Source organism: Alexandromys fortis, unplaced genomic scaffold (assembly GCF_014885135.2).
Source record: "Alexandromys fortis isolate MF-2015 unplaced genomic scaffold, M_Fortis_MF-2015_v1.1 scaffold_23, whole genome shotgun sequence".
NCBI lineage: Eukaryota > Metazoa > Chordata > Mammalia > Rodentia > Cricetidae > Alexandromys > Alexandromys fortis.
The window spans coordinates 7,022,646-7,040,048 of record NW_026067907.1 but is presented as its reverse complement, the minus strand read 5'-3'; the positions used below and the strand labels follow the sequence as shown (position 1 = coordinate 7,040,048).

Below are 17,403 nucleotides of genomic sequence, written 5' to 3'. Positions count from 1 at the left end.
CAAGGAGGAGAGAGAGAGAGAGAGAGAGAGAGAGAGAGAGAGAGAGAGAGAGAGAGAGAGAGAGAAAGTGGGTTTTTGAAAACTCAAAGCCATGGCACACTTCCTCCACAAGGCCACACCTTCTTATCCTGTCAAACTGCCCCTTCACTGGTGAGTAAGTGCTCAAATTTATGAGCCCGTGGGGCCCTTCTCATTCAAACCACCAGCCTTGTCTCAATCTCCCGAGGGTCTCCTGACAGTGAAAGCACTGATCTTCTACAGTCAGAGTGGTTGAGACCCAAGAGCCTGCATTTCTGTCCAGCTGCCCATTCTGCACCATGCGGCTCATCCCAGGAAAGGACCAATAAGATGTGCAGCTGTCGTGAGGACCACTAGGAGGCCACAGAGTGCAGCCGTGGTTCTACCGACTTCTAATACTCAGTGTGTATGGGTACCACCCAGAGAGGCCTAGAACAGCAAAACTTCAGCTTGGTCCTTACAACCAACATCAGCTGGTATGAAAATCAGGATGACAAAGCTATGGCAGGTGTTTGCACATGGGTCAGAGTAAGATGGCTCCTGCTTGGTAGACCAGTGACTTCCTGACTTCTGGTGCATTGTGTGGGTTCACAGACTGACCTGGGTTCAGCTGGGAGGAGGCAGGGACAGCAGTGGCTAGATAGACTGACCCAGGAAAGGACTGCCACTGTCCGTTCCAAAGGCCTTAGCAGGAGGGTACAGCCTGTGGTAAGCCTGTGAGGGTACAGCCTGTGGTAAGCCTGTGAGGGTACAGCCTGTGGTAAGCCCATAGATGCAACCTGAGGCCTCAGGTAGAAGTCTGCCTCTCTCTGCCTTACCTATGGCTTTCCTGACTTGTGTTTTCTCATGGAACTAAAAGAAAAATCTGTCTACAATTCATAGAACATTAGAACTCTGTGTGTGTGTGTGTGTGTGTGTGTGTGTGTATACACGTGAAGCGTGCTGCATGTGTGGAAGTCAGAGGATGACTTGGAGTCGATGATTTCCTTCTGTCACGTGGGTGCTGAGGCTGTTGTCAGGCTTGCCAGCAAGTGCCCTTGCCTGCTGGGGCATCTCAACAGCCCAGGATTGAGTGCTTTTGAGATTATTTTTGCATCTTAGCGTTCCATCCTCAAGGACTGCCTGCCAGTCATCCAGTTCTGTCTCACGGCATTATCTTCATTATTTCTTCACAGCCATGGCCTTTGAGCTCTGTTCTTCGGAACCATAGAAAGCAATGGTTTCATCTCTGCTGGGTGCATTTGAAATTTTTACAAATTTTCTAGTAATAGCAAGGCATGTGTCCAAAACTTGGAGGAAACAGAGACTTTTAAGCAATGTTTTCTAAACATGGTAAAATTTCTTATCTGATAAACCAATTCCACAAGACCACATTGTTCTTGAGTGAATTTTAGAATCTCAAGAAGGCAAAAATACATACAAGCACTAGATAATCTTTTTCTGTCCTTTCTCGATGCTGGCTGAAGACACCCACCTGCTGATCTAAAACAGCCATTTGTCTGTAAAAGTGTATTGACATGGCTGCTTAAATTACAGCCTTTCTTCAGGTTTATTTTTATATCAAATTCTCTTTGTATTTACAGCTTGACCTTTTTTCCCCTCAGGCAGTTTCTGGTAGTAGAATTTTAAGGACAGATATAATCACACCCAGCTGAGTGTCTACCCTACAGTTTCATGTGTGAACAAAGAAACTGATATATATATATATATATATATATATATGTATATATATATCACAGATGTCTGTATTAAGAAATTGATTTGCTCATATAGCCATCTGGTTATAGGTTCAACCTTTAGGTCAACTTCAAATGGTTGACATTTATCTTGCATTGTCTGTCTTCTGCTTATCACTAGATGGCCCCTGAATGTTACAGAGACACCCACATAAATCTCCACCGCTGTATTAGTTAATCAGTGATACCACACCAAGAACTTTTGTCAGCTCAAAGTGTGCCATTGGGCAGGAGACCTGGGTGAGAGGGTAAGGGGATTGCTGCCTCCATGTGAGAAATGGAGTTTGGATTCCCAACACTCACATAAATGTCAGGCTCAGCTGGCAGCCATCATAAATTCTAGCACTCAGGATAGAGCAGAGGAACAAGCTGGTTAGATGCATTGATCAAATCGGTGAGCTCTGAGTTCAACAGAGAGACCCTGTCTCAATGAATACAGAGCAATTTAGAAAGACTCCTGACATCCACCTCTGGCCTACACATGCATGCCTACACACATACAAGTGCATCCCCATATATGCAAACAGGCATTGATACACATGTGATGTAAGAAATCCTTCTGTAAATGTGTTGCTTTTATTGGTTAACGAATAAAGACACTGCCCTTGGCCTGTTGATAGGGCAGAGTAGAACGAGGTGGGAAAAACTATATTGAATGCTGGGAGAAAGAAGGTGGAATCAGGAGATGCCATGTAGCTCTGCCAGAGATAGACATTGGAACTTTACTCGGTAAGTCACAGCCTCGTAGTGATTCACAGCTTAATGGAGATGGGTTAATTTAAGATGAGTTAGCCAGAAATATGCTTAATCTATTGGCCAAACAGTTTTGCAAATCATATGGTTTCTGTGTGATTATTCAGGGCTGAGCAGCCAGGAACAAACAAGCAACTCTACTACACACATTCACACCATACATATACACATGCAAAATAAATAAGTAAGCAAATAAATAAGTAAATGTGCATGAATATATAGAACATTTCTTTTACCGTTTCCTTTGATTCTTGTAACACGAAGGCAATGACGCTCAAATTCAAAGATTGCGGGGCCAGTGAGTGGGTCCATTGCTTACAGCATGTTTAGAGTGGGCACAATAAATGTAATTGCTACTATGGTTATTCTTTCACAAGTACTATTTGCTCAGTAGACAGTTATTAGAACATGTGAGGTGTTAGACAATGTACTAAATGCTGATGACAAAAGCTTCTTGTCCATTAGAGAAGGCAGATTACTTTGGCAAGGGAAGTAACTAATTAGCAATGCGAGATTTGGGTATTGGCAGTCAGTCACTGGATAACAATCAATCAATAACAACATCCTAAGGAACATGGCTAGTGCCAGGTCTCAGGAGGGATAAAACCTAAGTGTGAACTGATCAGTCAATACACCACCATGAACACAAAGGACCAGAGGCTCAGAGATGAAGCAGAGGCTAACACTGCTAAGTGAGAGCATTGTGTCCCACCTCAAGGGGAAGGTATCAGTGTTAAGTTCCATGCAGGATCTCTTCTGGTGCTCTAGTCATGAAGGGATCCAGGGAAGGGAAATCCTGCCCCTTATATGTGAAAGGGTGGAGTGGGCAAGGACATAGGAGAGGATGCAGACAGGTGTGTGGGTCTAAAATGTGAGATGGCAAGGGGCTCTGAAAGGAACTAGACAGCTGTCTATGGTGCTTTGCTTCTATCCCTGGGGTAAGGAACAGGCATGGGCAGAAGGCTGGAGGGAGGGGTTGCAATCACAGAGCACTGTGACAAGAATTAGCACCTCACCTCTGGGTACAAATGGCCAGAAGTGGGGACACAAGAAAAGAAGGACAGAAGCAGGAGATGTTTGGAGGAGGGAAGGCCAACCCGGAATTCAGGCAGCATCATTCCATGGCCCAGAGTCCTGGAGAAATAACCAGGAAAAGAAGGAGGAAGCAAGCAGAGTACCAGAATTCACTCTCTCTGCTTCCTGACTGTGGATGAGCCGTGACCAGCAACCTCATGTTTCTACTGCCATGCCTTCCCTACCATGATGGACTGTATCCCTTCAAACCGCAAGCCAAAATAAACTCTTCCTTCTACCCTGCTTTTTGTCATAGCAACAAGGAAAGTAATGGATACATTGTTAATCTGCGGCTCAGCTCTGTCACCAGGAATCTTCAACTGCAAGTTCCCAGCTTCCCTTGCCTTTCACCATGCCCCCCTCCCCATCACCACCTCAATTTCATTCTCCGTAGATACCAGCTGCACGCCAGATACAGAATCAGGTGCCAGGAAGCACACACTCAGTGTGGAATTGTATTTTCTGATGACCCTATGACATTTCCTTCTTTTAAATTTAAAACAGAGAAAGGGTGTTTTCGCCAGTAGAGAGAACTGTTTTTCCAGACAGGGATCATGTTGGAGTTGGAAGCCAAGTCAGCATGGCCCGAGGGCCTTACCTTGCTGGCAGTCTCTGCTGAGGACACACTGTCTTTGGGGGCTGAACCCAGAGCCTCATCGGTTATGTGGGTGCTTTGAGCTAGAGCGTGCCATGAGGTGAATTTGCTGTGGAAAACCTTTGGGTTTAGACCCCCCCCCCCCCGTCTCCATGCTACATCATGCTTACACGTGGATCTTTTCATGCATCTGGTCAATAGTTTATTCTCAAGAATGTGAAGTCATTGTTGGCTGGGGAACCTTTGGCATTTGCTCTCTTAGATCCTGTGTGAGCATTAGCTGTCTAGATTCCTTGAGTCCTTGGGGCTCAGGGTTCATTTCTGAGCTGGCAGGTGTAGGAGAATGGAACTCTGGGTAAATCTGGGGATGTGAGGAAGCCTCTTCCAGACTTTCCTGTGAGGGTGTCATAATTTATAAACATGCTATTTGTCTGTTGCGTGCATTTTCTAGAATGCCTTCTGTCCCTTTTAACTTATTTTCCTTCCTCCCTACAATCTTAGCCACCCTGGAAGGGGCTGTGTGTGTGACTAAGATGATCTCTTGAAGAGCCTTTGGAGACTCTGATCTCTGTGGCACTTGCTGGGAGCAAGGCCCTAATTTTAGAGCTACACACAGGCATACTATAGGTGGGTTTGAATACACCTTCCCAGTGGGTTGTGATTGGTAGCCCTGCTGTGATCTGATCTATATATAGTGGGATATCTCCAACTGCCTCCTCCCACAGTTCACACCTCCTACTGCTTCCTCCTCACAGGTCACAACTCCTACTGCCTCCTCTCTACAGGTCACATCTCCCACTGCCTCCTCCTCACAGTTCACACTTCCTAGTGCCTCCTCTGCACAGTTCACACCTTCCACTGCTTCCTCCCCACAGGTCATACCTCCACTGCCTTCTCCCATAGTTCATACCTCCCACTGCCTCCTCCTCACAGGTCACATCTCTCACTGCTTCCTCCTCATAATTCACACCTCCTACTGCCTCCTCCCTACAGGTCACATCTCCCACTGCCTCATCCTCACAATTTACACCTCCTATTTCCTCCTCCTCACAGTTCATACCTCCCACTGCCTCCTCCCACAGTTCACACCTTTCACTGCCTTCTCCCTATAGGTCACATCTCCCACTGCTTCCTCCTCACAGTTCACACCTCCCACTGCCTCCTCCCCACAGGTCACACCTCCCAATGCCTCCTCCCGACAGGTCACACCTCCCACTGCTTCCCCCCACTTTTCATACCTCCACTGCCTCCTCCCCACAGTTCACACCTCCCACTGCCTTCTCCCCAAAGTTCACACCTTCCACTGCTCCCCCCCACAGATCACATCTCCCACTGCCTCCTCCCCACAGTTCACACCTCCACTGCCTCCTCCCCACAGTTCACACCTCCCACTGCTCTCCCTGCACAGTTCAGTGGCATACTCTTTAGTCACAGCCAAGGTCGTAAAAGGTCAGAGCAGCTGCAGTCCCCTTGGGAGCCAGGGCCTTTCTCCTTCAGTGCAGAGATAACAGCTGAGGCTCTGCTTCAAGTTCACCATAGGGCCAACCAGAATGCTTAATTTTCCTGGGGATAAAAGAGAAGGGGACTCAGAAGAGGAGGGAGATGAGGAGGTGAAAGAGAGAGAAAAGGAGAGGAAGAGGGAGGAGGGGGGCAGAGAGAGTACACACACACATGTATATGTACATATATATCTTTATATCTATTTCTTTATCCATATCTGTATCTATAGCTATGTATCTACACACACACACATACACACATATACATACATATTAAATGAGAAAAGATGGTCTACAGCTATAGAAGGTGGAGATTATTAAAACTGAGTTCAAGGTAATGTCCCTGAGTTCTGAGAGCTTCACAGTTTTCCAATCCCATAGGACTTTGGAGTCAGTCAGTGGTACAGGTTGCTCTGGATCTGGGGACATGGATGATGCCCTCTGTCCCAGGATCAATAAGAGAGCTTTGGTTAGAAACTTCCTTCAACAAATGCTCTCCGGTTCCCATGATTACCTCCCAAGTCAAGAGGAAGATCCTCCTTGCTAGGGGTGCTCCCCTCCAGCAAGGCTGAAAGGGATTTCACACCCCAGCAGACTTTATGGGGCGGGTAGTGCAGATGAATGGCCCTCTTCTCTAAGACAGAGGACTGGAAAGGGGATCCGGCTTCAAGTTCTGAACTCAGGCATCTGGATCTAGTAGGACTTTCAGGTTATATTTGAATGTCTGTGGGGATTTTCTATTTCTAGTGCTTGGTAAACCAATTTCTACCTTTGCGCATTACTTGATTGACCCAGAGGCCAACTTTATCATCCACTCCTCAGTGACAGCCATCATGGCTCACTAGAAAAGAAACTGCCAAGGCTGCTTGACTCTTTTTTTTTTTTTTATCAGTTGTCTTACACTCAAATAATTTTTAGTTCCTTAAGATTCAGTCGCTCTGCCTGGCCATCTGGTCAGATCTGCTCGCTGCTGGAGAAGCATTTTTCCCATTAGCAGGTAGGTGGGGTCCAGGAATGTCCTCAATGGGAGCATCGTAACTGGGATGGAATCTTTGCCTGTGACTCAGTCCTGCAACTTGAGTCTCCTGGGAGAGGCTGTTGATTTTGGTGCTGGAAAGCATCCTAAGGAGAGCAGTCCAGGGCTCAGAGGCTCTCCGCACTGAGGAAGGCTTTCCCTGCACCCAGAACCTGGAGCAAGAGACCAGTCATCACAGGTCAGGAGTTCTGGGAAGATATCTCCTGAAAGAGATCCCTTAAGAATTTCTCTTTCTTTCTTTCTTTCTTTCTTTCTTTCTTTCTTTCTTTCTTTCTTTCTTTCTTTCTTTCTTTCTCTCTCTCTCTCTCCCTCCCTCCCTCCCTCCTTTCTTTCTTTCTCCCTCCCTCCCTCCTTCCATTCCTCCCTCCTTCCTTCCTTCCTTCCTTCCTTCCTTCCTTCCTTCCTTCCTTCCTTCCTTCCTTCCTTCCTTATTTCTTCTTTCTTTCTTTCTTTCTTTCTTTCTTTCTTTCTTTCTTTCTTTCTTCCTTCCTTCCTTCCTTTCTTCCTCCCTCCCTCCTTCCATCCCTCCCTCCCTTCTTCCTTCCTTTCTTCCTTTCTTATTTCTTCTTTCTTTCTTTCTTTCTTTCTTTCTTTCTTTCTTTCTTTCTTTCTTTCTTTCTTTCTTTCGACAGGATTTTTATCTGTGTAGTCCTGACTGCCCTGGAACTCACTCTGTAGATCAGGCTGGCCTCGAACTCACAGAGATCCTCCTGCATCTGCCTTCCAAGTGCTGGGATAAAAGGCACGCACCACCGCTGCCTGGCAAGTTTGTTTTTGAAACAGATTCTCACTGTAGCCCATGGTGTCTGGGAACTCATCATATAGACCAGTCTGACATTACATTTCTAGCCATCCTCCTGCCCTCCTTCATTGAATGCTGGGATTGTAGGCACAGACTATCACACTTACTCTCAGACTTTAGAGACTCTAAGACTTCAGAGACTAATCTGAAATAAGAAGAGACTGAGAACTGGAGGGTGAATGAAGGGATGTAGAAGAAGAAAGACAGAGAGGGGAAGAGGGGGAAATAGAGGGCAGAAGAAGGAGGAGGAAGAGGAGGAGAAGAAGAAGGAAGAGGAGGTGGTGGTGGAGGAGAAGATACAATGAAAGACACATCGAGGAAATGTAGTTTCTCAGATGCATAGCTCAGAGAAAAGCTGGCTCGTACCTCGTTCGTCGTGCGCAGTCTGGTCTGCTCAGGTCTGCGCAGGGGCAGGGAACAATTCTAGGCAGACCTTGTGGCAACCCACCCAAGCTCTAACATTCACCCTGCCTACTTGAATTCCCAGGCTTTCCTTCTCAGACATTGACAATAGACCTGGGAGCCTCTGACAGAGCCAATCCGCTAATAGGAAGCATCCCAGCTCCAAATCAGCAAGGCTCTTGGTGAAAGCATCAACTGCCAGATACAGTCTTCAAGGCCTGCAGCCAGAGCTCGTGTTTCCACCTGGCTGGTTCCCGTACATCTGGAAATGTGTGCACTATTTATTTACTTTTTGGGGGCGGGTGTTGATATAGAAGATCAGCTTTTCAGGCACTGTTATCAGTAGCAGCTCCAGACGCTTCTGGTCAGAATTACTGTCTGCAAAACCCTCCGAAAATGGCTGCAACTGTAGGCAATCACATTCATCAATCAAATCAAGCGAGGCTCAGAAAGACAACTATTAGAGGTTTCCTCGAAGCTGTGGTCCTTTAAGTTTATATGGACACATATGTATAGACTAGATGAAATTGAAGTGAGACTGTCCAGGGGAACTAAAGGGATTAATTAGAGAAATTAGGTAAGAAAGGGTGGTGGTGGAGGAAGAATAATAAGCTTAACACACACACTGATGAGAGGGAAAAAAAAACACCCTCGACATTCACAAACCTAAGTAGAAAAACATCAAGTTTTCAAATTTTAAAAGAAACTGATAAATGGTGAACATCTAGGTATTCTTTGGTTTCTAAAGAAAGAACCATTTTTCCACCCTCTCTGCTGGGCTGTGAGCTTCCTGGGTGAAAGAGCTGTGCATGATGTTTCTGAACACTCCTGTACCTGGCATGTGGGCAGACAGCAGCGATGCATGCCAGTGAGCGGCAGGATATAGGTGCACCTCACCGTTCACTCGACACAGTAGTGGGCAGGCCGAGGAAAGGCACAAGGCTTTCATGGAAGGGCTACAATGGGGGCATTAGGGCCACTCATTTTGTCTGAGCTTTTTCTTTACCTTAATTTTGTGTGTAGGGGTGCTTTGCTTGCATGGATGTGTGTGCATCACATGTGTGACTTTTTCTTTCAGAGGCTGGAAGAGGGCCTAGCATCCCCTGTTGCTCGAGTTAGAGATCTTTGTGAACTGCCATGTGGGTGCTGGGACTCAAACCCAGGTCCTCTGTAGGTGCAGCAAGAGCTCTTAGCCACTGAGCTGTCTCTCCTGCCCAGCAGGGTCACTCCTGACTATGAAGGCTGGGGTGGCTCTGCCCCTCTGTTGTATAAGATGTTCAGAGACAGAGGAACACAGGGAGGCCTGCCTTATGTGACGCTGGCTGAATGTCCAGGCCCTGCGTCTGTCATCAGTGACTGGGGTTAAGGTCGTCAGGTCCCAGCAAGGTCAAAACAGAGTAGGTTATCTTCGGTTTCTCTTTGTTGGGGTTTTTGGCACATGCAGGTATAAAGGGAACTGAGAGATGCTGCTGACTCTCCACTGCTCATGTGTCTGGCTGAGTTTCTAGTTTGGGAAATGGAGAGGGTGTTTTTCTTTCGAAAATTACATTTTTACAGACTTATGCAAATAATAGACACCCAATTGAACAATTATTTTCTAATATCTCAGAGTCATCCCAGTGGGCCTAGAGAAATAAACAGATTTAGGTTAGCTGGTTTCCGCTTTAGAAAGCTCCATCTTCCAAAGGGAGACTGAACAGGGTTGAACTGATGTGCTCACAAGTCCTGTGTCAGGGAGCAGGAAGCGCTGGGAGGGTACAGCTCTGTCTGACTCTCTGGGAATTCTCCTATCTGAATGAGGGCTGGGCCCACAGAACACACCGGGCTTGATGGACAGCTCTAGTGCAGCCCTGAGTGCACAGAGGACACCGGGATTGATGGACAGCTCTAGTGCAGCCCTGAGTGCACAGAGGACACCGGGATTGATGGGCAGCTCTAGTTAGTGCAGCCCTGAGCCAATGGCTGGAGCTCTGGATTCTTTGAAAGAGGCTCAGATGCTACTGAAGGACACAGCATCACCAGAGGAAACAGAGGACCTATAGATTCCAAGGAAGGTTGCTCCTAAAGATAGACATCAAGATCCTGACCAGTCCCAATGTCCTAGAGCTTCTAGTTCCCTTGTTCTAAAGCTTATATGCAGAGGAGTCCATGGCTTCCCACCAAGCCACCCCTAATTAAATCTGAAAACTTAAATGAAAATTACGCATGTTCAATAGGTGGTAACTGTCAATGTTGCCTGTATCTTTAAGGTTTTTTATTGTTTTGTTTTGTTTTGCTGTGGAAAAAGAGATCATGTATCAAAATCTATATTCTAGTTTGGCAAAATGTTCAGCAGGTAAAAGGGGTTTGTTGCCAAGCTCAACAGCCTGAATTTGATACTCAGGACTACATGATGGAAGGAGAGAACCGACTCCCACAGGCTGGCCTCTGGTCTCCACACAGGCACCAGCCATGGTGTGCTTACACAAACACACAACAATAAATAAATATAGAAACAATTTTTAAAAATCTGTATTTTCATTTTCCCTGTTGTTGGATTTGATTTACATTGATCCAAAGTCCAGAGTCCCTGAAAAAAAAAATCCCTCCCCTTTTTGAAATTTTATTTTTCACAAACTGGCCTGACTGAGAAACTAACCAGATTCATGTCTTCTAGAAGCAATGTGGGCCATAGCCCCAGGGGTGTATTAAGAGCTGCGCCCAGCTCTGCCACTGAACATCTATCCCCAGCTGCCCCCCAAGAAGGCAGAGAAACCAACACCCATGTACAGGGAGCCCTGGCTTCTGGGTGTTTTCTGAATGGGTTACCAGAATGAGATTTTCCCAGCTCTGCAGGCTCAACTGGAATGCTTTATAGTTTGGCTCTAAAGCCAGACTTTTCAACCCTGGAAAAGCAGTGACCATAATTCTTTGATAATATTTTCCTAACATCCACTAAGTACTGAGAGGAAGTTAGCAGAGAGCAATAAATTGTGGGTTCTCATTTACATAAGCCCTTCCCCTCCTGGTCCAGAGTCCCCCCACCCACCCTGAACTGTTCACTAAACTGGCAGAGTGGCCTTAGGCAAAGCCTTTCCTCTTGGCCCGTAGAGTCAAGATGGCAATAGTCAACCCCACAGGAGCATTGGAATGCTGAGCTAAGTTGTGTACCTGCAACACTGAGGACAGCCCCATGCTCTGAGGGATTGTACAGACCACTGCTTTTATTTCTCTTTTGGCCAGTGCAGTCTTTAGCCTCGGTTTTCACTGCTTGCTCCATTTTCTGGACCCAACAAACTTTTTACCTAGTCTCAAAGTCAGCTGTCCTTTCAAGTCCTGCCACAGGTCCTGGGTCCTTTGACCCCGGGCAAGGATCTGAGGCTCTTCAACTCCTCTTGTCTTTGAAGTTGAGACCCAGACACCTCTCGGTAGGGAGTGTCCTTTCACTTGTCTTTCTAAGGGCTGATTGACAATGCAAAGTCACTCATTTCTTGCCAAGGTTTTGTTTTTTAATTTCGCTTCTGGCCAGAGTTAGGGAAAAGAAATCAACCAAACAAAGGAAAATGTCCTGGCAAAGAACCTTCCTCTATGGTCAATATGAGTTCACAAGTCCTTCTTCAAATTAAACAAGACATGAAAAGAGGAAGACAGTAGGTGACACCTAAGTGCGTTTGCCCATAGTCTAGGCCCTGGTCCTCCTCTCAGCCTTTGTATCTTTCAGTCCCCACAACAAACACCTGTTCACTAAGCTCTGAGAACCATTAGCTTTTCTAGCCCAAAGTTCCAAACACTTGCACAATCTTCCAACAAAACAGTTCAAGGCATAAAAGCCATTTGATCAGGTCTACCACAGTGACAACCCCGCTTCTGATACCAATTTCTGGTTTTGTTATTTGTTCCTTTCCCGTTGCCGTGACAAGAACTACAACCCAAAACCACTTAGAGGAGGAAAGAGTTTGTTTGGCTTGCGCTTCCAGTCCATACATCGTCCATCACTGGTGGTGGCAGAAAGTCAAGGAAGAACTTGAAGCAGAAACCGCAGAGGAACAATGCGTGCTGGATTCCCCACCAACATACTTAGCTAGCTTTCTTATATAGCTCAGGACTTATTGCCCAAGGAATGGTGCCTCCCATAGTGGGCTCTCCTATATCAACTAGCAATCAAGCTGACCATATCTCAACATATCCACAACATATCTGATCTAGGTATTTTCTCAGTTGAGCCTTCTCTCATATGACTCTTGGCTCTGTCAAGTTGAAAATTAATGCTAAGCAGGACACCCACTGTGGTTGTTTGGATGTTTAAACCTCAGTTGGTAGAACTTTTTGGGGGAGAATTAGGAGGTGTGGCCTTATTGGAGGCAGTGTATCACTGGGGATAGGTTTTGTTTCAAAAAGCCCATGCCACCAGGAATACTGCTTCTAAGCCTCCCAGAAAATCCTGAACATACCACCCTTCCTGCTTTTAGAGAGATATCCTTATCTACTTCAAAGTCATCTTAACACCTTGGAGGTTGTGACACACATAAAGAAGTCAGAGGTTTCTCTATGAGGCTATAAAATATTCTTGAAACAACTGTTCCTTCACTTATTCAGAGAAAAGTTAATTGAAGAATTTATAGTTATTATATTAGTTTTTCTTAGTTATGATAAAAGATAAAGTAGATATAAATATTTTAACCATTTTTCTTGCTTAATAACTGTTTTGTTATATGTAATTTTAATAAGTTAAATTAACACCTTCCTTTTTATTTAAACAGAAAAAGGGAAGTGATGTGGATTTTCCCTCTGTATGATGTGGATTTTCCCTCTGTATGCTGTGATTGTCATTAATGAATAAAGAAATTGCCTTTGACCAAAACAAACAAACAAACAAACAAACAAAAGCCCATGCCAATCCCAGCAGCTCTCTCTGTCTCTTAGTTTTTGGATTAAAATGTAAGCTCTCAGCTACTGCTCTAGTGCCAGGCCTGCCTGCTTGCTGCCATGATCTCTGCCATGACAGTCATGGTTTTTAACCTTCCAGAAGGATGACTGGTATGGGACAATTCTATATTCTGTCAGTTATATTTTAAATAAACGCTGATTGGCCGATAGCCAGGCAAGAAGTATAGGTGGGAAAACCAGACAGGAAGTAGGGGTGGGGCAATGAGAACAGGAGTATTCTGGGAAGAAGGAAGCTCCTCCCCAGTCCTTCCCAGATTACAGAAAAAGGAAGATGTGATCTCCCCCGCTGAAAAAGGTACCAAGCCATGTGGCCAACACAGATAAGAATAATGGATTAATATAAGCTACAAGAGCTAATAAGAAGCCTGAGCTAATGGGACAATCAGTTTTATAACTTATGGAGACTTCTGTGATTTTCTTTGGGGGCTTACTAGCTGTTGGAACTGGGCAGTGATGTGGGAGTGTCATATATCAATCTGTTGATTTCATTGGCTGAGCAATAAAGAAACTGCTTGGCTTAGCTTAGAGCATAGATGGGAGGAGGAAACAGAATAGAATTCTGGGCGGAAGAGGAAGTGAGGTCAGACTCTGCTCTGCTCCCGGAGAGACCGGTCAGCTCTGCTGGAGCAGAGACGCCATGCTCAGCTCTCCCGGGTAGACGCGATAGCTCTGCTCTCTGAGGCACACGCGATGAAGATGGATGTAGGCTAGAATCTTCCCGGTAAGCACACCTTGGGGTGCTTACACGCATTATTAGGAATGGGCTAGTCCAGGTGCGAGAATTAGCCTGTAAGGGCTAGAGTTCATGGGCCAAGCAGTTCTTTAAATGAATACAGTTTGTGTGTTGTTATTTCAGGCATAAGCTAGCCAAGCGGCCGGGGTGTTGGGGACGCAACCCCGCCGCCGCTTCATATTTCAACAGGGCAGGACATAAACCCCAACAAGCCAGCCCTTGTGTTACAGATGACCCCCAAATTAAATATGTTCTTTTATTAGTTACCTTGGTCATGATATAATATCAAGAGCAACTAAGACAGCCTCTAAATCTAATTAGTGCTGCCCACAAGTGCATGCATGAGTGTGGAACCATCCACCAGAGCATGGGAACTCTACCAGTGGCTACATACTCAGACAAAGAATGATTCTTCCCTACCCCACAGAAGCTACCAACTGCCAATAACTCCTCAGGAAGGAGTGGGGCCTGGACAGCATCTCCCCGCCCCCTATGGCTGGAGTTTTGGCTGGCTTGAACTTGTGCAGGTAACCACAGCTGTTGCTCATGAGTGCAATAGCCATGTCATGTCCAGACAACAGCATTTTGATCTTATTCTTAAATGGCCAAGATGGAAAAATGTGGCTCAGAGGCCCCTCTAAACAGCTGGACCAACAGCAGGCTGATGACTTTGTATGTGAGGAGACTCAACTTGTGTGCCTATATTGCAGTCTACAGGAGTAGCTGCCAATTGCTGGCTAGTGTTGAGGCCAGCAATTTAGATAGGACTTTAGTAGAGATAAATACTCCCACAAGTGGCATGAAGCTGGGAGAACACCCCTATCTTGCAGGACCCCCATATGTTTTGATAAACTGTCCAGTTACTAACCCAGTGTGGTAAGAGCGAAATGAGATAAATACCAAAGTTTGCCCTTTAGTGTTGTTAAAAATCAATTGTTAGCCAAGTTGTGGAGGCTCATGCCTTTAATCCCAGCACTCGGGAGGCAGAGACAGAGGATCCATCTGCACACCAGAATTCTAAACATCCTGAGAAATTAAGATGGAAGTCTCCACACTGACTTCATTGCAGGGAACATTTGAGTATTGGGGAATCTGTGATCATGCAGGTACTTGTCTTGGTTAAGGTTTCTATTGCTGCAGAGAGACACCATGACAACAACTCTTATCAAGAAATATTTAATCGGAGTGGCTCACTTACAGTTTCAGAGGTCCAGTCCATTATCATCATAATGGGGAGCATGGAGGTAAACAGACAGACCTGGTCTAGATAAGAAGCTGAGAGTCCAACAACAGGAAGTCAACTGAGACACTGGGGAGTATCATGAGCATAGGAAACCTCAAAGCCTACCCCCACAGGGACACACTTCCTCCAACACCACCATACCAACTTCAACATAGCCACACCTCCTAATAGCGCTACTCACTATGCTTTTTAGACAAGCTATAATTTCATTAGGTATGCATTAACCCACATTGTAACTGGATTTAGTTGTTGCCCTTGTTTTTACCAACAGGTTATTGATTTCTCACATGGTGTTCCCTTTGTTTCTTCCAGAGGAAACACAACGATGTTGTTGCCACTGTGCAAACAGCCCATGCTGTTCACACATGGTGCGTGGTTGTCCCAGATTACAGCTTTATTTGTAATCCCTGGAACCAAGAACATGGGCTGCAGAGTCTGCTGCCGAACACGAGTGGAATCCTTGTCTCACCAGCTAGGTATGTATCTTTGGGTGGCGTCTAATCTTCTCAGTAGCTCAGGTTAGTGCTGTACAAAATGAAAATGCTAAGATAGTTCAGGGCTTAATGAGGATTAATCGAGGCAGCTTCTGTAAAGCACACAGCCCAGGCCACATGAAGAATGGTGGTATTTTAAACACCCACCTTTTGGGGAATGCATGCAGAGGACCCGCCTGAGTTCGTAGATGCCCACCCTCGTCTGACTGACACTCCTAGGAACTATGGTATGAGACAAAAGGGTGATAAGTTCACTGGGAGAAGCGGAAGCCCGTGGAGCCTCTCCAAAAGTCTGATTCCCATGAATATCTCACAAAAAGGGAAGAGAAACAACTGGCCTTAGGCACTTCATTTATTGCCAACTTCTGGCTTCGCCCCACATTCTCTTGACTAAACGAGCGTGTCCCAATTTGTATGGTTGTTTTAAATGCTGATCAGCCTTCATTTTGCTTATTAATGTCAGGTGGAGTAAGCTGCCTTAACCAAATACAGGGTTCACTCCCTCCAGCCTCCTATTATAAGCTTAATCCATTCTGTTTTCCTGGTCTGTTTTCTTGCTGACATGAGTATGCCTAGCTTTCCTGCTGGGCAAGAACCTAAGGTAAGAGAAGTTGTGGCAGTGGCTGACATGGAGTGGCCAGCCCTTGCGGGGGTGAGGGCTTTCTTTCACAATTGTGTGTGGTGTGTGAGTTACTGCCAAGGTTTCCAGGGCTGTCTGTAGTGAGAAGGGGAACCTGTAAAAACACCAGTCATCTAGAGAAAGAGTGAGTCCTGGCAAGGGCTGGGAGGAGGGGCCTAATCTTCTCATGCTTGTGGCCTATAGAGGCATGGTCTCTAGGATGGGCTCAAAAACGGCGCAGTCTGGCTTGTGGCAAGCCTGGTTCAGTTTAGAATAAAACCCACATGGAGAAACGTACAGAGGAAACTATTTGGGAGCAGGAACTGGGTGTGTTTCAGACATTAAGTCTGCAGAGAAAAATCTGTAGACTTATTTTCCTTTTTTTTTCTTTTAAGAAAAAGAAAAGCAAGCGCCTGGAAATGAAGTTTGGTAGAGATCCTTTACGTGGGACATCTGCCCAGAAGAGACAAGAGACATAATAAGAAGCAATTCAAACTGTAATGCTCACCCCTAGATCCTGGGGACAAAAAGGATCACAGCTGTCGGGAACTTTACCGAGGTGCACGGAGAGGTGGTTGGCAGGCTGAGCAGGAAGGGGAAGACAACATTTATCCTGCTGGTGAACGGCTGAGCTTAATCCTCTGTATTTGTAACTTGGACCCCGTGGGCTCTCTCACATTTGCTACTGAGGAGATGACAGAAGCAACAAGGGGCGATGGTCTTTTCACCCAGCGTCTCTCCGTGTGCGTGACTGTGGTGGAAATATCCGACAGAAGTAACTTAAGGAGGGTTGCTTCCATTGCTGTAAGAATGGAACTCTGACCAAAAGCAACTTAGGGGATGGAAGGGTTCATTTGGCTTACATGCCCATGTCACTGTCCACATCACACTGCCATGTCACAGTCCATCACTGAGGGAAGTCAGGGCAGGAACTCAAGTAGGACCTTGAACCAGAAGCCATGAAGGAACGCTTTTTGCAAGTTCACTCTCTGTCTCTTGCTTTGCTAACTTTGTCATGCAGCCCAGGGCCACCTGCCCAGGCAATGGGCCACCACAGTGGACAGGACCCTCCTGATTAATAATTAAGACAACCCCCAATGTGTACACGAACCAATCTGATTTAGGCAATTCCTCAACCAAGGTTTCTCTCAGGTAACTTTCGTATGGATCAAGTTGTCAATCAAGCGAAGAAGGCCTGGGAGGAAAGATTTATTTTGCTTGTGTTCTCAGAGGGTTCGGTCCATCATGGCGGGAGAACATGCGCGAGCAGTTCAGTTCACACATGGTAGGCCTAGGAGCAGAGGAAAAGGAAACACTAGTGTCCTTTTGTTTTCTCTCCCCCTCCCTTTTATTCCATCCAGGCTCTTAGTCCATGGGATAGCCCCATCCATATTCAAACTAGGCCTTCCCTCTCCTCTAATCCTTTCTGGAAAAACCTTCTTTATTGACCTGCTCACAGATGTCCCAGGTAAT

The 17,403-nt window shown here is 46.0% G+C and overlaps 1 long non-coding RNA gene across 1 annotated transcript; it reads left to right on the top strand.

Moving 5' to 3' along the window:
- Positions 1 to 6,763: 6,763 nt before the first annotated feature.
- Positions 6,764 to 17,142, top strand: LOC126497825 (uncharacterized). The gene is made up of 3 exons (XR_007590685.1): positions 6,764 to 6,889; positions 15,130 to 15,293; positions 16,326 to 17,142. It is a non-coding gene; the product is annotated as an uncharacterized lncRNA (long non-coding RNA).
- The last annotated feature ends 261 nt before the right edge of the window (positions 17,143 to 17,403 follow it).